This window comes from Rhipicephalus microplus, chromosome 1, assembly GCF_043290135.1.
Source record: "Rhipicephalus microplus isolate Deutch F79 chromosome 1, USDA_Rmic, whole genome shotgun sequence".
Taxonomy (NCBI): Eukaryota; Metazoa; Arthropoda; class Arachnida; order Ixodida; family Ixodidae; genus Rhipicephalus; species Rhipicephalus microplus.
Genome location: NC_134700.1, coordinates 110024166 through 110049158, shown reverse-complemented (window position 1 = coordinate 110049158; position 24993 = coordinate 110024166). Strand labels below are relative to the sequence as shown.

At 48.7% G+C, this 24993-nt stretch overlaps 1 long non-coding RNA gene across 1 annotated transcript; it reads right to left on the bottom strand.

The window, feature by feature from the left end:
- Positions 1 to 394: 394 nt before the first annotated feature.
- Positions 395 to 1959, bottom strand: LOC142768757 (uncharacterized). Its single transcript, XR_012885430.1, has 3 exons — positions 1929 to 1959; positions 877 to 1006; positions 395 to 770 (listed from the first exon to the last, which is right to left on the bottom strand). It is a non-coding gene; the product is annotated as an uncharacterized LOC142768757 (long non-coding RNA).
- Between the last annotated feature and the right edge of the window lie 23034 nt (positions 1960 to 24993).

Here is a 24993-nt window from a genome sequence, read left to right as displayed (position 1 = left end):
AACCAAACGGGCAGGTCGGAGATTGGAGATAGCGACAGGACGAGGAAGATGGAGGAGCTCGAGCGCCGATCTCGTGGTGCCTTACTCTGCGATGATGCTTGCTGTTTCCTTTCGTTATCATCATTCCTTCATTATACAAGTTACAAAGCTTGTAGCATGGGGAAACTTAAACAGCTCTTTCAAATGCGCAAATTGGTCGAACGTGGAGGAAAAGAGAAGGCACCGACTAGGAAACAAGTAATTTGTGATTTTTGGAATTATCAACAGTGCCAGCTTTCACCGATGAAATGTATATGTACATGTGCACTCAGGCTTGAAGATAACGTGAAATAGCCCTTGAAAGTCTTTCAAAACAAGTTGCGCTGGTCAAGAGCATCAAAAAACGACAGAAACGTAAGGCTGCTGTTAGGAAGGTAATAGCCCATAGTTCACAAAATTTGAGACTTTCCAAGTGTTACTTCTATAGTGAGGTTTCTCCACCGGCTACAAAGATCTTCGCGGTTAACTGTCGCCACTGATTCAATACAAGTGTCTGCTATTACACATATTTGAGTTTCAGTCAATCACTTACATGGTGCAGCTGGTTGCACACTGGGAACAGACATTCTTGTAAGCCTTGTGTGCCCAGGGTCCATGAAACTTTGAACAGTTAAATGGCCGCTACAAACCCTGTACGTTGCGTACAATAGGCTGGCCGGCTTACTAAGGAGATCATCGCGTCCAGCATACTGCATCCATGCTTTCATCCTGCATTGGCAATGAACTACCAGCTGAAAGGGGAAGTGCTTGAATAGTGATTTTTTATTGTAACCCTCACTGAGCAAGTACGAACAGTAAGCCTAAAGACATGCAAACCATACAAAAGCTTTAACACACCTGCCGTCCCGTGGTATGCGGAAGAAACTCGTACCAGGCTTCTTGTAGGTTCTGCCATTGTTGAAGCACCACGATACACAGCAGTAGCTGCCGTAGCTTGGACCGCCGGACGGCATGGCATCAGCGCGGTCTGAAAATGTTAGTAAGTGGATGCTTCGCTGTGAAATTACGAAAAAGATATGTGCACGTCATAAGTGTACCAACAAACCCCTTTGAATGATTAGCTAATCGATGCACAATACAAAATCAGTGATACATCTCTGACCCATAAAACTCTGACTTACAAAGATAGACGTCAAGACCACGTACAAAGATCTTCAGAAGTTTCCAGGCCGCTATCCCTTGTAATGCAATGGTATCGCGGCCTGGGAACTTTAGAACACCTTCGTGCGTACACAGTATCAGCACAGTACATTGGGAAGAAAAATCGTAGTTGAAATTTGTGCGGTAAAATTAGATTGGAAACGTTAAAAAAATTTGTGGGCAGCTTGCACTAGTGGCACAAGGCTAGCGAAGAAACGAAGATGATGGCCACTTGGCTAGTCCAGATTTGCCTCCGGCACACCAAGAATTATTCGTGTTGCGAGCCTTCGGGAAACGCGTCGTGAAGCATGCGAGGCCCAGCGAACGCTTCTCAATATTTTGCACCGAGCCACCGACCCTATGACCTAGCTGCCCAGCTATGCTCAGCCTACAGACGCTCGCGTCCGTGGCAGACGCAGCACGCGTCGCCTCGGCTTGACGCCGTGCCGCCTTTGCTGTACTGCATACGTTGCACAATGTTCCCGTCTAGCCGCCGCATAGAGCCGCAAACTTTCTTTTTAGCGAACCTCCTCGTCCCTACAATCTTCAGAAAAAGGTTACAACTGCGTGAATGAGACGCCACGTAAGAAACAAACTCGCACACACGAAGCGCAACGTGTGTGTGTGCATCTTTCTATGTTTGTTGCATGGTGACTTATTCGCACAAATGTAACCGTTTTCTGAAAAAAGTGACCGAACAAGACCAACAACATGTCATTCAACAAGCTTCGCTTGAAAACGTGCCTCACCTGTTATCTCACGCTTGAAAACGCCGACGCACGACGTTGACGAAAGCGACGAAAGCTTCTCGCTGTCAGTCATGCATGGGCTTGTCGCTGGGTAGATGGTGTTTATGACAGTACGGCTGAAGAAAAATAATCGCGTAAGGTGTGTTAAATAAATTGTTTTATGTATAAAGAACATACCTAATTTGGGCGTGTAATTATTATTTTGTGAAAACAATTTTGTTGCATTGATTATAACTGTTTTTTTTTTGCGCTTGCGCCCTCTGACGTTTGATGAGAGCACTAGTTGGTTACGTAATCGTGACGCACTTCCTAAGGCCAGGTTTCGCGGAGTGTCCTCTCTTGTCTTCTTCTTTCTCTATGCTGGAGGTGTGAGAGCGTCATAACCGTGAAGTAGGTGGTAGCTGGCGCTATCTAGAGGGACTGAACAAAACTAAAAAAAAAGTTGCCTGCCGCGACCACTTTCACGGCTCCCTTGCGGATCGTTTACGCCTCAGCCCATTCAGGATTTCTTACGTCACAGCCCATTGAGGATTACTGTCACTGACACCGTAAGCCTAAATATGCGCTGGTGCAATGCATATAACTACACATGCACACATGGACACATAATGCACGTATAGTACGCAACAAATATACGCTATCATATACGCTAACAAGTACGCAACAAGAGCACAATCAACCACTCACAGCAACGAATCACACTACGTCGTGTTGACTTACATCATATGAAAGCGCGCCAGCTTATATAGCGATGAATTTCGACTGACAATAGTGGCACAGGTTACAAGTAGGTTTTCTTACACTTTTTTTCACGTTTCGTATCAATACCACAACATGCGCACACGTAAATATATTGTATCTGCTGCTAAGACAAACATGAGTTTATCAATGGTTGCACAATAATGAACGGAATAATTACTAGAGCTTATCAGGTTTTCACGAAGGCGGATACCCCCAAACCTTGCATAGTTGCCCACGGCTTTTCGAACGCTGCGCCATCTGTTGACCACTGCCGCAGTTAATTTTTTTTTTTTTTCTTGAAGCCTTCGAGAGTGCAAACACTTGCCGCGCGTTAGCCATTTCGGAGGTCACGTTTTTTTTTCTTGTTACTTGGAGAGGGCGCAGCATGCGCACCAAACTTTGTCTCCGTCGTGGTAGGTGTTCTGTGGTCACGTCGACCTCGTTTAGTTGCTTCGTCTTAACGTTTGCTTATATTATTTTTACGTGCGTACCACAAGTGTGACCGTTAGCCATGGATACACCACTAGCCCTTCAATGACAAGGTTTTTGATGCGGTAACGACCGTCCTAGCAGTGCATACGTACGTTACAACGTGGGTCTTGCGAGAGAAATAAGCGATGACCTCGCATCCGACGGTATTTTTTCGTGAGCTATGACAGTGGCTGTCGGCGTCGCGGCAGCTCTAATACTTGAGTGGAGGAACTATCGCTGCAGTGCGCAAGCTTACTATAACTTTATATAATGTTGTGTCTGCATACATTTCTGCTTCAGATGCCTCTCGCGATTCGCCTCGCGAGTCAACTGGCAATCATAGTGCGTGCCACAATTTTGTTGTTAGCGCTGCGGCTGTGGTGGTTATTACTCTGGATTCGGAATACTCTTTTCACAAAGGTGAGTGAGCGTTAGTACTTACTTGCTGTGCACAGCTGTTACTAGAAGTGCATTTTGTGTTGAGTTTCTCACGACAAAGGAGAATCATGGACGAGAAAGGCACACTGCACGCGTGCATAATTCCTTCCTACTTCTCAGTGCTGGCTGGCATGGGCAATTCAAAACGAATGCGATTCAGAATTTGGTTTAACCTACAGAAGTCATTGGTTCACTTTTCACAAAAGTTTAGTTATGATGATGTTTAAAAAGTTTCTGATGGTTGTAACCTAGCCTGGCGAATAAACACTCGGTGAAACTTCGCAGCCTGTTTCCCTTTGTGCTTTCACCTGCCGTGGTAGCGTAGCCTTATTGGGTGTCGTGTGACTATGCTGGAGGACGCAGGTTCGACTTCCGGCCACGGCGGCCGTATTCGAATGGGGGTAAACTGCAAAGAACATCCATATGGCGGTAGTGGCACGTATAACTCTATCAATTGTATATGATCGTACTTTCATGCATGGAGTGTACAGTGGTATCAGGTTTCCTAGAATGATGAAAAGTGTGATGCTTTTTTACGCGCCTCGTTGAATTCACGAGTGCTGTTGGTGCCGTGCGAAACTAAAAATGCGTGGGCTTACCAAGTATGTCGACACCGAAAAAAATCATTATTTTTTACACTCTAAGGTAATCGATAAAGCAAGACTGCTTGGGAAGCAGAGCTCCTTGTATTCGTGACAAATTGGTAGTATGAAACAACACGAGACACACATGGAAGTGTGCGGAGCATCGTGCGAGTGCCTGACGATAAAAAAAGAGAGGCTTTTACTCTACACTAATAAAACAAAAGAAAACGTCACTCCTGCATTGCTTACAACAATGTTAGGTAAAAGCAATCGCTCGCGACTGACCGCGGCCGGCTATAGGCTTGGCGTGCGCATTCGCGCGAGCAAGACCCCCGTGATTGAGGAGAAACTTGAACGCTGAAGGAGGAACGTTGCTCCTTTGGTCCTTGCCGTGAGAGGGCGCGACGGGTAAAGCGCCCGAAAGGGAGGAAGTCGCTGCGCCGAAGGAGGAACGGAGCCCGTTTCTCCATTCTCGCTCCCTTTTTTTTTTTTAGAGTGCAGTCCTGTTACAAAGCAGTAACGAAGTCCTTGGGCCGGTTGACCCCAAGCGTGCCTTCCCGTCATCTCGGACATTCTTTTGTGGGGTGCGGGTTGTCACCTGCACCGGCTGTATTTGTCTGGGCTGTGCGCTTCGCCTGCGGGGCAGTGGCTACGGGCGGGCCCCTCTGGAATGTGCGGAAGGCCGGTTGTGTGCTACAGGAGCGACTGCCGTGAATTTCTCCTGCGTGGTCGCTTCCTAGTCCCCGCGCGTGTGCCACGTGTGGGAAAGGATACTTGTGTTGTGCTCTCCATGAGTGGTTGGTTCCCCGAAGTGTCATTCCACCCTTATCTTCGGAAGAGCAGGGCGAGGCAGCGGGAGCAGCCCGCCAGAAGAAAACAGGAGAGAGTTGCGAGAAGAGTCGTCGTTCGGACGTTACTGTCCAACATGTTGCAAATAAACGTCTTGTTAAGTTTTCCTCTACACCGGTCCCTCTGTCTCAGCTTTATGGAGTTCTGAACGTCCCCGTGGCCTGCGGAATGACGACCACGACCCAGCTCCACGCTACCTACTGGGTCCGCTGCGGCCACCGACGCGGCTCGTAACAGTCCTGACTCGCCCATCACGACGATGGCCCCATATGCACAAGATCATGAAGAACGACAGGCCGGCAAGTGACAGATATTCGTTGTGCGAACCTTCTGCGATAGATGCCGTGTTGACTCCGACTTCGCCTCATGACACGGCTGACCAGTGATCTCTCCCGTTTCCCACACTGGACCGGATCATGGAGGCCCTTTACGAAAGGCGGAGGCCCTCTACGAAACACGCAAGACCATCACGCCGGTCATCGCAGATATCGAACACCTACGGCATATTGACCCCCCATCAATGTGTGAGTCAACATTCTCCGAATTTCTATTGAGCAGTATGATGAACTCAAAAGAATCGACAAGGAAGTAGAGGACACAGTTGACATCGATCACTCGGAAGAAGAGATGGAGGAAGCTGACGTTTATGAGCACAAGCTTATTGTAGCAAAGGTCAGTGTAGAATATAAGATCGCAGATACATTAAAGGCTCGGCAGACGCACCTAGACTTAATATGACAACGTATGAGAACGGAGGCTCAGAAGAAAGTGCTTTCTCCGACAATGTCACCGCAATCTAACAATTACGTCTTCAACGGCCATCTTGTCTCTCAAAACTTTAATGAGTGTACCACAGGACAAATAGAGGGACAAAATGGCAGCACACAAGCTACAACTTCAGCTACAGAGAATGCCTCTTCTGCACCGTTAGAGATCTTATTAGCGTGCTGTGCCCATCAAGCTATTGACAAGAAGTCTACAACAACTGCAGTGGTCGAGGTGGAAAGTAGTATTCCCATGATTGAGAACGAAGAAGACAGTAAATCTATAAAGCCCAAACTCCATAAGCGCGAAAATGCACGCGACAGCGACGAGCGACGCGACGTAGATCGTCTTCGCGCGATCAGTCGCTAGCGCAGGCAAACCTCATTCACGCGACGGCTTCGGCGAGCGAATTCCACTGTTGCTGGCATGAGGCCGTCAACTCGCACCAAGAAAACCGCGTAGCGAGCGGTTTCCAATTAAAAAATAAGATATATTGTTGTGTAATGGAACGGAAAGTGTTTATTATTGCCTTGCAGCATTTTTTATATGCGCATGCGTAGTAAACATTGCGTTATTTCTTGTTGCGCATACGTGACTCGGGCAGGGTCACGTGCACCTATGTAGTCTTCGTCTTTTCCGGTTTTTCGCTATTGGCTGCTTGAGCCCAGCACTTCCGGGCGATGAGCGACGGTTTCCAAATCTGGAGAACCGAGCGATCGCGCGAAAACGAGCACGCGACACGTCGCGCGAACGCCCTGTTTCGTCGCTCATAGCGTCGCTCGTCGCTGTCGCGTGCATTTTCGCGCTTATGGAGTTTGGGCTTTAGGCTTTCAAGAGATGATAATAATGCGTACAAGCGAAGGCTCGTAGACTCAGACGTTACAAAGCCCTCACCACCGTGCGCACAAGTGCCCGACCGAGGAAAATCAAGGCCACTTCATGGAGCGAGAAGAAATGAAAAAGAAAGGGAAAAGTCCACGGTAACAAAAAAGCAAGCCCCTTGTACAGCGTCAAGCTTCTGCTCAATAGAAAGGTGCACAAATCAAGATTGAAGAGAATGTGTACGGCACTGCCGATTACCGCCAAGCGGCGAAATGCAGAGACAGCGTCACAGCATTCAAGGTAAAAGATGAAACGAGGACGGAGGCAACGTAAATGCAAGGTGAATGGAGCCAGGAAAAGAAAGCGAAGAAAAAGCCGCCCGTGAAAGAGCTGCACAATATTTTTCTGGAAGCGCCTTCAATTGGAATGCATATACAAAGGAAACCTGCTCAGCGACAACTGAGGTGCATCGATGTCAACGCACTCAACAGCACGAACATGGCAAAAGCGTCAAAAACACCGCTGGAAGATCAAGTGCAGGAGAAGACCCGGATGACCCTACTAGGACTGACGTGGAACCGTTACTAATACTGACGAACATTTTGTACTCGGACTCATGTGAGCGTTCAGTTTTCTTTGTCGTCAGGCGCCACTGTGGGGGCGTGGAGGATGTTACAAATTGTGTAGAAGACGAGGAGCGACGTTATCATCATCATGGATTAGACGGGCATTCGCAAAAGAACAGGTCGATCTGGTGGGCTTCGCTATGAGCACAGCGGCTCGTCCTTTTGCCCTCGACCGCGTGAACCGGCCCACAGTCTCTTCGTCCCTATCTGCTTCGCGCTGATTTGTACGGTGTCACAAACGGGTGCTCAAGAAAGCAAGCGCCGAGCAGACGCCACTGAAACCAGCACAACGAAGAAACAAGCACTAAAAGACGCCGCACGTGAGCCGCCTCTCCCCCTCGAAAGCGCCGCCGCCACGCCGACTAAGTCACGGATTTAATGCCGAGCGAACTCTAGAAATATTGATAAGAAAGAAGCCCGAGAGCGGACATAGGTAATTTACGAGAAGGCTAAGAAAACTGACATCAGTAGCGCTCACTCGTTGAATGCAAGGAATAAAGGTTAGGATCGTCTCAAGAACTGAACCTCAGAATTCTGCGTGCCAATAAAAAATTCCACCATCGAGCCGCGCCAAGTGTGGTAACTTTTCGAAGGAGACCCTGTTACGAATGGTTTTTTTTTTCTCAGTATCATACTGCAGTGGCAACGTGTAGGTTGCTGGTCGAAGTCAGGCTTTTCGACCCTCCTGACCCGCAGTTCACGGGATCAAATCCCGGCGGCGGCGGCTGCATTTCCGATGGAGGCGGAAATGTTGTAGGCCCATGTGCTCAGATTTGGGTGCACGTTAAAGAACCCCAGGTGGTCGAAATATCCGGAGCCCTCCACTACAGCGTCTCTCATAATCATATGGTGGTTTTGGGACGTTAAACCACTATTTCTCCTCCGTGCGTTAAACCCCTTATGTCAATCTATCAATCAGACTTTTGGACCCGGAATGGAGCAAGGGGGCAACGTTTAGCAAAACAAAACAAGTAGCGACGTTCACAGCAAGCATAGCACGTATCAATAGCACGTAGCACGTAGCAACAGAGCCAGCCAGGCCGCCCAAGTCGGCTAGGGAAAGTCTTCCAACAATTGACCAGTACGGTTACAGTGGCTGGAATCGTGAATATAGCATGCTAGTGAGGTGCCGTAGACAAATCCATAGCCGTGTGCAGATCCGTGCAGGTGGGTTGGTGACGTGCCAGCCCGGAGGAAGATGGGGACGTGCACATCGCCAGGCAGGCAGGTTATTGTCCGTTTGCAGGCGTTTGACCCCGAGGAAGGGGGATATCTGGCCCAACATCAAGCAGATGAGTTAGTGACGGGCACAACTTTATGCCGGCGGTTCCTTGACCAGTCGGAGGTGTTTCGCCCCCCCCCCCCGGGGGGGGGGAAGCTCTAGCTCAACCTATGCTGGCACAGTGTTGGTTGATTAGTTGAACGTCAATAGTGGTTGCTGTGCTGTCTATCTAGTTTTTGTAATGGTTACACATGTGATTTAATCATACAGGCTTCATATTGGGTTAACTTCAATTGCATTTAACCACCATCCGCCGATTTTGGTCTACGTAGTGCTTGCCTGGGCTCAGGAGCGGCGCCAGAATTTTCTCACTAGGGAGGGGCACCAACGACATGTTAGTTTTTTCAGGGGGGCAGGAACCTTAGGAACATATACGTTGTGTTTTTACTATGCTTGCTCTTAGGGGGGGGCAAAAGGGGGGGCGGATTTTTTTTCGGCATGGGTTTAAGGCCACTCAAACCCACCAACGGGGGCGCTCCTGCCAGGGTTACCATCCCGCAAGCACAAGCGCTACATATCAGCTTACCGCATCTGGTTCTGGTAATACTCGTTTATCGTTACTCAACTGCAAGCAATTGGTTATGCAAAAGATGTTTGACTGTCCGACATATGTCTCTGCCTATAATTGTACATATCTTTAGTGTAACTTCGTAGCGTCTCGCTCAATAAAAATTTACACCACAGTCCCCTTCGCCTGCATCCTTAGAACTGCATCTATTTCGAAGGTATGTGGCTATATATGTTACGATGTCAAGACTAAAACTTATTATTTGTCAAAGCCTCTTGCTCTCCGATACCACTTGTACGCCAAGCTAAGGGGCTTATCCCGAGGGCACACAGACGTAGGCGGCCAGATAGATACAGTAAACTCTCATTTGAACGAACGTCGGTTTAACGAATGTTTTCTCAGAATAACAAGATTTTGCAAAATACCGGGTGGTTTTTCTATGCATTCCTGGAGCTGGTAACAATGTAAACCACCGGCAAATGCACACGTGACTACAAGTCAGTGACCCACGCGTATCGCACGCCAAATGCCTGCTCCAGTCCGAAGTCCCGCAGAAGGGGCCGGCTTTTAATTTCCGCTCCCGGGGCGACAGCCGGTCGCACGGAGCTGCAGCTGTAAGGGCGTGCGGGTGACCCCCGCAGAACAGGCGTGTGCGAGATCGGGAGAGCGGCGGGTAATCCCCGCTTCTATGCCCGCCGATCACGTCGCAAAGTGTAAATCCCTTTCCACGCGATAAAGCGATTTTCCCGTAGGCGCGGAAGCTGTGGGCCGGCAGCGAGGAAACGGGACACAACGTCTGAGCACTCTCGGCTGGTGTTCCAATTAGGTGCCAGCGAAGCAGGCGCCAGTGGCGGCTACAACCTTTCCACCATTGCTCTGCTCGAAAGGATAAGCTTTGCGGGACACACGGTTGGGACGCGTGCCGCCGGTAGGGCTCTGAAAGCGAAAGGATAGAAGACACCGAAATGCTGCAGGAACAACAGGCCTGTCGACGCGGGATAGTGAATGCTTTCGCGACTTTGCTACGTCGCGAATATTCCTCTACTAAGCGCACATTTTCCTATTCTTGTACTAAAGTGCCTTGACTACTGCTGGCTGCACTATGCGAGCTATTTATTTTCTTTCAGCGTTCTTAACGTGATCTAGAATCGCACCTGTCATCGACTTCCTCGCGCTCTGTTTACACACGGCACCGTCAAGAACTTCGCGCGTGCATTTCGTAAACGACTTTGACCGACTGCACGACGCCGCTGGCGATGGAAGCGGGCTCGCCTTTTGCCAGCATGCAGCCCCGCATCGATAGCACAGTGCCTCCAACGCCGAGGGAGCCACCGTTTGTCCCGACATGAACAAATGGTCGGCGTACCGCTCGACTTGCTCGCTGCGGTTCTCGTTCGCATCAGCGCCTTCTGCTCTCCCCCACCACTCTACCACAACGATGCATTGCCCCGTTCCCCTACACTTTGCGCTTGGTGCTTCTTTTTTTTAGACCCCCCCCCCTCTCCCTTTCCCGAACACATGCGCGCAGTACACCCTACCGTCGACAGCGGCTGCCGGGGACAGAATGATGACGCGTCGGCTAGGCGCCACCGCCATCATCGGCTGCTGTTATGTCGCAGCGGCGCCGCTGCCTGCGCGCCCACCGCACACACTATTGCGGACGATTCGGAATGATATCGCATCTCCGAGGCAGGAGCGGGAGCTGCCGAGCGATCACTCTCCCCTCCCCCCTCCGCGCTCCTTGTGTGCAGCGTTGGAGGGAAGCGGCCGCGGACGACGATGTGTGCGGGATCATGGACACGGGCACAACGAATGATTCTCGAGGGCGCCACGTACCGGCGTCGGCTCGTGGCATTTGCACCGGCACCCTCCGAGTCGGGGAGCCGGCTTCGGGGGAATCAATGAGCGCAAGAGCCCCGCTTATAGCCGACCGCTTCCGTCTATAATATCGGCTTATCCATGATGGAGCAAAGCAGCAGACGCCGCCGTCGCGGGGATCTCACGCAGGCGGCAGCAGTTCCCGCTGCTGTGAGGGGGTTCTGGAAGGGACGCGGCCGGCGCGGGCGAGCGTGCTGCGATTCGAGATAGGAAGCTTGATGAGCCGCGAGAGCACGGCGTATGGGCGTGTCTCTGCTGCGGCGGTACGTCCGGCGGCGCGCATTTTGCAGACGGCTATGTGCGTGCGCAAAATAGCGCCGCTCGGTAATGGAGAAGGAAGCCGCGGCTTAGAGATAGACAAACGATTGCTGGCCGGCCTCACTGAAACGCTCCCGCCATCAGTTTTCCTAGCTCGTTTTTCTCCTACAGTTTTTTTTTTTTTTGCAGGCAATTTGTCTTGTCGTAAGTCTGATTAGGAGAAGCGCCGGGTGTGCTCCTTCGACTGAAGGATGGAAAATAAGCTTTATTTTCTCCTGCGGAACTTGACTGGGACGAAAATATTAAAAAAACTGCTTCTGTCCTGATTTTCCAGTTCAAGGACACATTGCCTTTACCGCAAATCATACATCCACTCACATACCACGTTCTGTGTCACTGACTTCAAGCATTGAATGAATGTGTATGAGGAGCGACTGCGTGCAGGGGAAAGAGATGAGACCTGTCAGTGAGTTCCTCATCGTGAGGTGCTTATATGCGCAATTGCGTTTAGGCTAAAAAAACAACACAAAAGGTGAGTTGAAAAACAATGAAGCCTAGAGTTTGAGGAAAACTCGTTCGACGAGGAAACGTCGTGGTTGAAGGAAACTCGCCAACGCAAAAAAAAAAAAAATATGTGTTTGTTCTTATAGTTTTTTTCAGTTGGCTCGAGTTTACCTTTTCTTCAGCCATGCGAAACAATGAGCCCACAAAGGTCTCCTCCGCATCTCGATCTAGCGGTGACTGAATGTGGCAGGCGCAGGCGCGTGGTAAAATGAACGGGGGTCACTGAACACCGCGCCCGTTCCACCGGCGCACCACTAATGCGTGATGGATTGAGGCGCCGACAAATGAAGACAGCAGCCGCAGTTCAGCGCGCAAGCCACCGGCTGTGCGTTCACTCAGGCAGAGGAATTGGAAAGAGACACCACGGCGCTTCGCAGCGAGGAATTCCTGCTTCACGGAGGGCGACGGCTCGGGTGACAGCGCCGGGCATGAGCAAGGCCCGGCGCACTTGGAAAGATTGAGGTAAATAAGAAGCAAGAAAAAAAAAAAAACTACCCACACTTCGCCTTTCGCAGTGTTCTCTCAGTGGTTCTTGTAAATAAGCATACCTTTGCAGGCCTAAGGCATAAGAGTTGAACGAGAGAGTGGGCAATTATTATTATTATTATTATTATCATTATTATTATTATTACTCATGAACATAAAAAGACACCTGTGTGTTAACTAAAAGCGGACTGAGGTTATCTGTGTCCAATCAGAGTCTTCTGCTCTCATTGCCATTAGCAGTGATGGACATGCTCCAGTAGGAAATACTGGTTCATCACTGCACGCATTCCGCAACTCAGATTTCTTACCTGCGAAATGCCGCGATGAGCGCGAGTGTCTACGCCGCCGCCAGTGTAAGCGTTAGCACCCGCTGCTTCGCATCTACGCATGGTTCCCTTTAGCGGCAGGTAGTGTAATTTTTTGCTTTGTTTAATTATCAAATGCTAAGTAAATGAGTGCTGCTCGTCGCAGTCTTCGTGATGATGTGCGATTGTGGGAACATGCCATCCATCGTGTTCGCCCTTGTAACTTTGTGTTTCTGGGCCTGAATTTACGATGTGTTCACTGCTGATATTCATAATAATATGGGAAACTCTACGTCACAAAACCATGATATCATTATGAGAGACGCCGTAGTGGTGGGCTTCAGAAATTTTTACCATCTGTTGTCCTTTAACGTGCACCAACATCGCACGATACACACTCTAAGCCAAAAACGGCCGAAATGGGAGCAACGGCTGTTTTTACTCCTTCAGACCGACTGTTACTCTCCGAAAAGACCAAGCGGAACAAGATGGCCGACTTGTTCGAGAATGGGGGAGCAACTCTATCCATCTTAAGTCTGTAAGGGAGCAACGGAAGGAGGAACCGCTTTAAATGCTCTCGTCACGCAACGGTTACTCCCCGGCAGGACACCGGACACAAATATGCATGCCGCCCACATTGATATTCATGGGCCAGATAATTGTTTGTTCTGTGTGCCAAACTTCACCAAACCAAAACAGTGATTTATTTTAGCGTCCGCAGATAATAAGATAGCAGCGCTGGCGGAACACAGAAGGCCTGAGAATACAGCTACGGCAAGTGCCTAACACACGCAGCAGCAGAATGGAGAGTTGGCACGTCAAAGCGCACCGGACGCCGAAACACGTGCAAAACAACGATAAAAAAAAAAGCCTAGACACGCCGTTCGTCCGCGAAGGAAGGGCGTCAAAATCGATCAAGCACCGACACACGTGCGTAAGGAGCCCCCCCCCCCCCCCAGATATATCGGAGAAGAAAAAAAAAAGCGGACCCAGAGGCGCTTTTCATCAGCCGTACACTTAGTAGCACGCTTCACCGTGTAGTTTGAGGGCAGAATGACAAATCTGCGCCCTCTGCGCCCGCACGACAAGCGTGGCGCTAGTGTAGTAAGCGATGTAATTTACAAAGTAATTTTTATTCAGTGTTTATGTTTACTAGCACTAAATAAAAATTACACTCAATTTTTATATTTAATTATGAGTTTTAGTGTACTTCAGTTTTTTTTATAAGTGTATTAGGAGAACACACTAAAATCATTGCGCTGACGCCTGTGCTGCCACTGCTCGACAATTTTTTTTTCGGCGCAACTAGGTTCGCGTTCGCACTACTCGTATTCATATGGTCTGTGGTCGGTGAGCACATGGACATGCGAGCTTGTGGGCTATGTTTTGATCGTGTGTGTGTGTCGCAGATTTGCGTTTCTACTTATTCGTGATGAAGGTTAGTGTGTATTTATCTTTATGAAGCGCGAAGTTGTTGTGGATTTTGCTGCCGGGTGGAACAAACACATCGTAAACACGTCTTCAGCTATCTGCAAGCCTGTTCGCTCGTCGGACAAAGGACTGTGCATGCATCAGCGTGCAGGTGAGTGGCATCTCCAGCAACATTTAATGCTCTTACGATACATTGTTGAGTGGTTGCGCTATTAAAAGAGAAATGATTTGCTCTTTCTTATTAGCCGTATCCATTGCTAGCCGTATCGGACTAAATTACCTGTATTATTACGCCTGCATACCCTCTTGCTTCCCCTGTCACCACTGCAGTGCCAGTGTACTTTTGCAGTTAAAAGTTCATTTCAGCAACACTACCTGGCTTGAAAAAACACCTGGGTGGGGTTGTAGCTGCCTTCATACTGGCACTTTTCTACCATTGGCTTTATGTAACGTTAACGGCTGAGTGTTGGGGCCTTGGGCCGCATTTTTTAGAGCTGTAAAGTGTATGTAAATCAGTATGCGAACAAATCATTGTCGCATCACTTCACTGGCATAGCCAGGCGGTTGCGCACAGAATTTTTTTAGGCCGGTCGTAGTGAGCCCATAATGACGACCATAATCGCTTGCCCGGCCTCCAATTGAAATAAGCGGACCCCCCCCCCCCCCTCCCCGCACGCCTAAAAAAAAATCTGCCCACATCGCTGCGTTACTTGCTTCACCTCTGCACTGAACGTACTATTTTAAAAGCGCACCATCAAGCGAGCAATTTTCCACATGAGGGGTGAGGACTCGAGCTACAGGCAAGAGTGTGTGTCTACCGCTATCGAGCGAAGACGCGTGGCAACAGCTGCGTGTTTGAAGCCGACGTGTTTCCGGCGGAGAAGTTTGAAGCTTGGAGAGTGGCCGATTGAAGACGCGAGGTTTCCTGGAAGAGAAACTTCGGCGAGGTTTCCTGGAAGAGAAACTTCAGGGGGCAGCGGAACGGCAACAACGCTGGACTTTGAGTGAGTGATTCTCGGAAGAGTATCATTCAGACTTTTGTTCCAAGGACTTTGGACTGAATAGGTTTTATATCTCTTTAGTCTTTAAGTGTCTTGGTTGTTCAATGCATGCGACTGCATTGTAGTGTGTACTGTTGTCTGTGTCCGTTGTTCGAGTGTCGCTAATTGTACTGTGTAGTACGTTGTTTGATCGGTGGCATATTGTACTCAGCTATTGTGGAGTGAGCATATTTGTGTATTGTTATTCTGATCTGCCATTATTGAGAATATAGTTTTGTTTGTTTATCAACTCTCGGCTCTGACTTGTTCTTTGGGCCACAGCCGGCATCCGCTGGCGCGCCAAAAAGGACCACTTCTAAATTGTCCACGCTTTCGTGGTGCGGCTCGGGGGGCCGATACTTCGACCCTTGGAATTGGCCTGGCGATCACCTCCCTAATTAACGGGACCGGTGTGACAGAGACATCATGTGAAAAGAGTCTACCACATCAGCATTTATATGGCTTGCCTAGTAACGTTTGGCCGAACCTTCCTTTTTTCACATTTCGTTTTGCAGTAGACATCGTAGAATGTAAGCGCTGCTGCAGTGTGTGTGACTCATTGTTATGTATTGATTCTGGCATGTTTAACCTCACACTTCTATTTTTTTTTCTTGCTGCAATGAGATGCTTTACATATGCCTGTGGTGACATTCCGCTGTGCTAGCCTGATGGAAACACCAGCTGCGAAACTTGAGTCCTTCAGCATTGGAGAAGTTGCCCTTCGCTCACCAATGATGACACAGACTGCCCTATGCTAGAAATTCAAGATTGTTTTTCCACGGACGACGCAGAAAACCTTTGATGTATTATGGTGCTTGTTTAGTGGTGGCTGTGGTGTGGCGAAGTCTACTTTTACGTGTGCTCACACGTCGCCTCATAAAAAGAACAATAAAGCATTTATTTTCTTTTCAATATTGTCAACTTTTTGTGTTAGAAGCACACAAGCAATGCTCTTCCAAGGAGCTCTCGCCATGTGTTAAGCATGTGACAAGCATACTCGAGATAAATAGTAATTTCCCCAAGGAGTAACTGGAAGCATGTGCAGTTGGTTTTCAGAGAGTAACTGCGAACACGTGGGAGGAACGGTAAAGAGTAACTGTTGCTCTTAGAAGAGCAACTGGTGGGAGTAATGGTTGGTCTGCAGTGAGCAACTAGTGGGAGTAACTGTTGGCCCGCAGGGAGGAACTGGAGGGAGTAACTGTTCATACCCCGAAGGAGGAACTGGAAGGAGAGCAACGGTTACTCCCTCTGCTGTTACTTCTTTTAGGGGAGTAATGGGAGTGGCACTGCAATTGCTCCCTGAAAGGAGCAACCCCTATACCCCTGTTGCTCCCTTTTGGCTTAGAGTGCACGGGCCTCTACCATATTGCCACTGTTGTGACTGGGGGAATTTGTCGGGCCTTGAGCCATCCAAGGGTCAGGGCGAAGACGGGCCGAGGAGCCGGAGCTGATAACTTGAACGATTTATTTACACTATTTTACATGATGTTGAAGGTAGCGTGTTACATGGAGTAAGCATCATACTAGATGATGGAAGGAAGCTCTCCCCCCGAGCGTCCTGCGCTCGCGTTTTTATGCCCCCGAAGAGAGAAAGTCACACCGCCTCCTTCCCAACCTGGGAAGGGAGGAGAGGCCCGCCCAGTTCGCTGCCCGGCGAGGGTATAACACACACAATACACGACACCACTGGCACAGTGCGAGAACGGGGAGTCGGACGCGCCGAGATGACTCTTCGAGGAAACATCGCTCGGGAAAGGCGCCATGGAACGTGAGGAATGTCCCTGAAGATGAATACAAAGCGCTCGGCTCATTGTCCGCTGAATGTTGACGACCCAAGCAATGACCACTCCCTCTAGGCAGCCCAGACAGCGAACAGCCCCCCCCCCGGTAATCTGTCGGTCGTGCGTGCCCAAAGGGCTTTTTGGCAAGACGAGCCGACGACTCCAAGGAATTCGCAGTACTACTGCTGTGTTGTTGCCGATTCTGGACGTCTCAGGACGCGCTGCGAAGCCGGAACCATTCCACGCGTCCAAGCGGCGCCCAGACATGGGGGCCGATCACAACAGCTCGTCCGCCGCCGGGAAAAAGGACTCGTAGATGGGCAGCCCAACGCTGCACCTTGAAGAGGCCTGGCAGCGCAGCAGCTCTGGAACGGCTGCGGCTCAGGTTTTCTCTCTCGCTCAAGTGGGGTCAGCAGGTCCGTAAGTAGTACTCTCCGTCGAAGGGGCCCCCGCAGGTCGAAGGCTGGGACTGACATTAGTGATCAAATCCGCACAGTACCCAAGCAGCGACAAGGCGGTACACCACCCCTCCCGAGATATGCCAGGCTACTGAACTCTTAGCCCGTTGTCGGCATAAAAGCAGCCACACTAGAACGTTGCCTGGAACGTCCCCAAACAAAGCAATATGGCAACGCTCCTAAAGTTTTGAAGAATTTACCTTAAATAAATTGCACTCAAGCCGCAAGTCGCATAGCCTTGAGGCAAATGGCGAGTGAGAAGTGAGAAGGTCGGGAAACTCAACTAACAAATTATATCCCTTTCTCAACGTCTGGCCGTGGCAGGCAGACTAAGCAACAGGTTCACCATGCAGTAAAGGTTAAAAAAAAATCCAAAACGAAAAGATACACGGAATGACATAACAAAATAAAAAAACCCGGGCTGTCGTAACTCAATCGGAATGCGCTTGCTCCTTATCACAGGAAGCCTCGGCTGAGAGCATCAGCATTTCCATTATCCCGCCCCTTTTTGTAGCGGATCTCAAAATTATGTTCTTGCAGTGCCAAACTCCATCTCAGTAGGCGGCCATTTTTAGGCGACATATTCCGAAGCCATGACAAGGGACAGTGATCTGTCTCGACAAGAAAGGGCGAGCCGGCCAAGTAGCACCGAAGCTTGTAAATAGCCCACACTAAGCATGCACACTCTTTCTCTGAGGTGCTATAAGCCTCCTCACGTGTGGAAAGCTTACGACTAATGAAAAGCACGGGGTGCTCCTCTCTACTTTCATCTCGCTGACTCAGAACAGCCCCAAGACCCCTTTCACTAGCGTCGCACTGAAGTACAAAAGGTCGGTTATAATCCGGAGCTCGTAAAATCGGTTGAGACGTCAGTGCTGCTTTCAAAGCCTGGAACGAACTTTCCCTTAACTCGTCCCACTGGACTTTAACGGACTCTCCCTTCCTTAAACTGTCGGTCAGAGGACTGGCGATCTGTGAATATTTGGGGATATAGTGTTGGTAATATCCAGTGAGGCCTAGAAAGGCCCTGATATCAGTTTTAGTGACAGGTCGGGGAGAGTTCTCGATGGCGGCAAGTTTTACCTCGTGGGGCCGCCGGCATCCTCGCCCAACAATGTGCCCTAGATACTCTACTTCCGCCTGTCCCAATTGACACTTTTCTGCTTTAACAGTGAGGCCCGCGTTCCTTAAGCGCGTCAAGACGTCCCGCAAGTGGCTCAGGTGTTTTTCCCAGCTGTCCGAAAACACTGCAATATCATCTAGATAAGGAACAGCGTAGTTCTCTGCTCCCGCCAGCACACGATCCATGAGCCGTGAAAAGCAAAAGGGCGCGTTTTTGAGCCCAAAACTCATGACCAGGGGTCGGAAAGTGCCCAAGGGGGAGATAAACGCTGCGTATTTACTGGCTCGTTCGGTCATAGGCACCTGCCAGTAGCCGCGTGTGAGGTCTAGCGTGGAGACGTACTGAGCCCGGCTAACAGTTTCCACTCTCTCCTCTACGTTGGGAATAGGGTACAGCTGGTCTCGCGTGACGGCATTCAGTTTCCGATAATCGATGCAGGGTCTCGGTTCCTTCCCGGGTGCTTCCCAATCTTTCCGATTCTCGTAGCACAATGCCCGTAATACCCTTTTGAGAACCGAGTGCCATGCTTCTACTGAATTGCTCTGAGGATGTCTGACGGAACTGTGTATTATCCTAATGCCACACCTCTCCAAGAATGTGGTAGTTAGTGCGCTAGTAAACACACTGCCCTGGTCGCTCTGTAACTCTGACGGGAAGCCTACTCTCGAAAACACTGAAAGCAAAGCATCCACTATTTCTACAGATGACTGCTCCTTCAAGGGAACCGCCTCCGGGAATTTTGTGGCAGGATATATCAAGGTTAAGATGTAGCGGTACCCTGACTTTGTCACAGGCAGGGGGCCCACAACGTCCACGACAAGGCGGCGGAAAGGTTCACTAATGAGTGGCACCAACTTTAAGGGCGCTTTCTGCTGGTCGTGTGCTTTGCCTATTCTTTGGCACACATCGCAGGATTGCACATACCTCTCGGTATCCTTGAAACAATTGGGCCAATAAAACTCCCTAAGTAGACGAGTCTTCGTTTTCTTTTTGCCAAGATGGCCCGACCACCCGCCACCGTGACACAGCTCCAGTACTTTGGCTCGGTATTTCTGTGGAACCACTAATTGATCATAGTGCACCCCCTTCGAGTCTTTGTACTGACGGTACAAAATTCCGGCGCGGCGGTGCAAAAAGACGTTCTTCCGCGCCAACCCCTCCTCCACCATATCGCTCAACTTTTGCAGCGTTTTATCCTCGGCCTGTTCCGCAGCGATAACCTCCGGGCTTACTTTCGATAGCTCCAAGAACCCGCCCATGCAAGGTAGCACGGAAAGAAGGTTAACTTCCTCGCTGGCCTCACTGGAACTCTTAAAGCTGCTTTCGCCATCGCTCGGGACGTTCTCCTGATTCGCGTCTGCCCTTGTTTCGTCGGGGGCCTGTGCCTCTCTATTTTGGGAACTGCCGAGCTCCTTTGCGATCTCCTTTGCCTTAGACCGCGTTAGAGCATGTACAGTGTGTTCTCCAAAGCTCAGACCTTTCTTTCTTAACAGGTCCTCCGAGTGGTTAGAAAAAAGGTAACCGTACTGCTTCGGCAAACTTTGTGACACGGCAGCCTCTGTTTCCAGTTCTCCGAAGGGACCCTTGATGAGGACTTTGGCCACTGGCAGACACACACTGTCTTCCTGCGCTACCTGTCTGATCCACGCGCAGTCTCCGGTGAACCCATCCGCGGGCACGTAAGATGGGTGTATTACATCCATAGTGGCCGCAGAATCGCGTAGAACCCGGCAATTTTGCCCATTGACAGTCATCTCTCTTAAGTACGGTTCAAGTAACCTCATGTTCTCATCAGTATGGTTAAAAAGGGAGAAAACGAGTTTTTCCTTACGGCAACCCACTGCTAAGTGCCCCGGTTCATTACATCGATAGCACACAATGGGTTTCTTTGCCTCAAATGCTCTGTCGCGATTCTTATCCTGTTCTTTCTCTTTGCCAGCGCGTCCACTCATGGTCGATTCCCCGTGCGTGTCTTTTTCCTTCGTCCCTCCTGGTGCAATAGGGGCATAACTGTTGCGCTCAGACTGCTTAGAATTCTCACGGTATGGTTTCTTTGCGGGTTTGTTGCGCTCTCTTATTTCCTCACGCCTCATGGTGTACTCTTCAGCCAGTTCTGCGGTACGCTCCAAATTCTTTTCCCCGGGCTGATCTAATACCCATAAGCGTGCTTCGTCACTTAGAACGTTCAGGAATTGCTCCGTGCAAATCAACTCGACTACCTTGTCATGGTCTCCAAAAGCTCCCTCGCCCTTAAGCCACTCGGTGAGATTGCACCTCAGACTGTATGCAAAATCGGCAAATGATTCACTGCTACGTTTGCTACTATTTCTGAAACGTCGTCGGAAAGCTTTAGCAGACAGCCGATACCTCTTTAGTAGCGCACGCTTTACAATATCGTAGTCATTCGCCTCATCTCGCGGCAAACGAGCCAGTACATCCGCTGCCTCGCATGGAAGCACGGTCAAGAGCATTTGTGCCCATAACTCACGCTCAAACTTGCCTTCGCAACTTCTCTCAAAATTGACCAAAAATAACCCGATATCCTCTCCCATCTTAAAAGGATTCAGGAGGTCTTTTATTTTTGGTGCCTTGCTTACTGGAGCATTGAGTGTTGCGCCTCCTGAGGTAGTTGCCCGAGCTATTTCTAAGTCTAGGCGCTTCTTATCCAGTTCGTGCTTGCGCTCGCGCTCGCGCACGCGTTCCTGCTCTTCTTTATGGCGCTCGCGCTCCTGATCTTCCCTTTTTTTTTTTATATCCTCCCACAACTCCACGATCTCCTCGTCATCTCTGCTTGCCTCCATAGCCCTGATGACTTCCGCCTTTTTAAGATGTTTCCCGCAATCAATCCCGAATTCCCCGCATATCACGTCTAGGTCCGATCTGTGCAACTTTCTCCAAGCCATGGCTGCTACTTTTCTGCCGACAAGTTTCTCAAGGGAAAGCGTTGAAGCAAGGTTCCCGTGAACAGGCTTCCAACACTCTTGTTACCAGGAAGAACTAATTTAAGCCTGGCAACTCTCAAGGAGAAAAGGTCGTGCACTCACCAAGCCGGAGTCGAATTCCTGCGCAGATCATCTCACCGCTGCCATCCACTGTTGTGACTGGGGGAATTTGTCGGGCCTTGAGCCATCCAAGGGTCAGGGCGAAGACGGGCCGAGGAGCCGGAGCTGATAACTTGAACGATTTATTTACACTATTTTACATGATGTTGAAGGTAGCGTGTTACATGGAGTAAGCATCATACTAGATGATGGAAGGAAGCTCTCCCCCCGAGCGTCCTGCGCTCGCGTTTTTATGCCCCCGAAGAGAGAAAGTCACACCGCCTCCTTCCCAACCTGGGAAGGGAGGAGAGGCCCGCCCAGTTCGCTGCCCGGCGAGGGTATAACACACACAATACACGACACCACTGGCACAGTGCGAGAACGGGGAGTCGGACGCGCCGAGATGACTCTTCGAGGAAACATCGCTCGGGAAAGGCGCCATGGAACGTGAGGAATGTCCCTGAAGATGAATACAAAGCGCTCGGCTCATTGTCCGCTGAATGTTGACGACCCAAGCAATGACCACTCCCTCTAGGCAGCCCAGACAGCGAACAGCCCCCCCCCCGGTAATCTGTCGGTCGTGCGTGCCCAAAGGGCTTTTTGGCAAGACGAGCCGACGACTCCAAGGAATTCGCAGTACTACTGCTGTGTTGTTGCCGATTCTGGACGTCTCAGGACGCGCTGCGAAGCCGGAACCATTCCACGCGTCCAAGCGGCGCCCAGACATGGGGGCCGATCACAACACCACCATCTAAATTCAACCGCCACTGCCGGATCGAACCAGCGACCTTCGCATGAGCAACCTAGCACCCTAGCTCCTGTTCCACAGCAGCGGGCTCACAGCCAATAGTCAGCGGGCCAACATAACTATAACATATTTATAATAATACACCTCCGTCAACCAACCACTCATCCAGCATCCAATACACTTCCGTATACAAACCAATCCAAGACGCTTTTGGAACGTCGTAAAGTATCAGGATAATCTAACTGCTACTGGGTGATTCCCCGTAAGATCGAACAAAGCATGGCTGGTCGACTTCTTAAATTTTTTTCAAAAGTTTATATTTTGTTACCTTATCTGTTTAAGGAAGAGATTCGCCATTGGTTTTGCTGTAAAAATGTTTTTCGAACCAAAGTAAACCAATAATGACTGAGAGATGGAGTGCCACGCTTACCTGCTATGCTGCTTTTTTTTTCGAATTCGCTGATGAATCACACAAACTACACTACGTGCATCCAATTTGTTTGGCTACATATTGGCGTACTTGCGCTTACGTTCAATTATATTTTGATTGCGTAGTGCAGATCTTTCAAATAAAAATTGTCAAATTTGACACAAAAACGTTTTTCTGCCTAGCTTGCGTGCAGGCCCTTAGTTCAGAAAGGGCCTATAGCAGAGAGGTGAAAATTCGGCATAATGTTTTGTGATCCTTACTTATAAAACTGCCAAAGCTTATAATAATAGTGCTTTTGAAAAACAAATATAATCGCGCTAAGTTTGAGAAAAGAACAAGTAAGAGCAACTTCTGATGACGATTAAAAACAATTTTGATATTTTTCAAACTTTCCCAACTTATTCTAGTACACATCAGCTTTCATATTCAATAAAGACATGTTGAATTTTACGGTTTCGCTTGCAATGACAGCCTGCCAAAAAATGGCTTTGCACAAGGATAGGCAATGGTAGATCAGACTTTCTGCTCGCTAGGTATAGAATGCAGGTATAGTCAAGCTGGTGATGATAATGATGATGATGATGATGATGATGACAGAGCTTGATGCCACAGTGGCGCAATGCCACTTCATGCGTACAGTTTCTAATTGTCACTACCGTGTTTATCATTGCGAATTTGCAAAGGCGAGACATAATTACTTAATACAATGACCTGCCTAATTCAGAAGCCGTAGGCATTCACAAATATCATACAATCTCCGGACCCACAAATTGCGCTGAATCTTGCGCAAAGGGCTTATTTGACGGACCTTCACACCAGAGCCTGCCTGGGCTGTGTGCGCTTGCTTGCTCGGTGATACCGCACTCACGGCCGCTTCCGCGACCCAATCCTTTCGAAATTTGCGTCCTCAGTGCAGTACACAGCTATTTATGTGCTTCCTGCCTTTTCGAAAAGTGAAGTGTAGGCTTGCATTACATACTTAGCGGGCAAGATGTCTGATCTACCGTTTCCTATCCTTGCGCAAGGGCATTTTTTGACGAGCCGTAACTGCAAGCGAAACCGTGTGATGCAACATGTTTTTCATTGATTATCAAAGCTGATGTGTTGTAGAATAGTGGGGAAAGATTTGGAAATTTTAAAAGTGTTTTTTGTAATCCTCGTCAGCAGTTTCCCTTGCATGTTCTTTTCTCGAAGTGAGTGTGATTATATGTATTTATTGAAAAGTACAAACAGCATGGGCTTTGGCAGTCTTATAAGTAAACCTGCAAAAAAAAATATGTGGAATATTCAACGCTCTGCCATAGGCCCTTTGTGAAATAAAGGCCTGAAAACTAGGCAGAAAAACGTTTTTAGGTCAATTTTGAAAATTTTAAAAGAAATCGACACTTCGTAGACAATCGAAATATACTCTACCGTAAGTGCCAGCACGCCTATATGAAGTTAAACAAAACTGATGTACGTAAATTCAATATATCTTGTGTAATTCATCATCAAATTAAGAAAAAGCAACAGAGCAGGTAAGCGTGGCCGTACACCTGCCCGTCAATAATTATTTACTCTGTTTCGAAAAAAAAAAACTTTCAAAGCAAAGCCAGTTGCGGATCTCTTCTTTCCACTATAGCCAGGCAACAATATATGAAATTTTGAAAGAAATTTAAGAGGTCGACCAGTCATGTTTTGTTCGATCTTACGTGGAATCACTCTACTGGTGAATCAGGTGAGACCATTCCAAGCAGCCATTGCGCTTCCATATTTAACATAGATTGTACCCGTTCATTTTTTTTCTACTCAACCTGGCATCTGTACACGCTTCACTGCGCCTATAGGTACCTTCCTCTGGGACCTATTTTACTCGACTCATCTCGTATCCGCTCCATCATTAATATTTCAATAAGACTGTCTTCATGCGGTTTGGATGGCATTACATCCAAATTTTTGCAGGTTACCGCCGAATATATTTCTATTGTGCCTAACCTTATTTTCATGAAATCACTGAACAATAGTTCCTTACCTAAAGACTGGAAAACAGGCACGGTGATTCCACTTCATAAATCTAGTGAAAGACACAACCCTCTTAATTATAGACATATTTCCTTGACCTCAATACCTTGTAAGATATTTAAACACGTAATTTTCCCCCATCTAGTATTCTTTAATCAATTAAGTTTTTTATAGTATCCAGAAGGTAGCTTCCGTAAGTCCTTTTCATGCTAAACGCAATTATTAACATTTTGCAATCACCTTCACGCATTTCCAAACGCTGGCTTTAGAGCAGACTGTATATTTTTAGATTTCGCGAAGGCTTTCGACCGAGTCAGTCACTACTTAAACTCTTTAAACTCAGCCAGTTTGGTCACCTGGTATTCAATCGGATGTTAGAGTTTCTATATAACCTATCACAATATGTCAGCACTAACGACCTTAATTTTTCTTAAA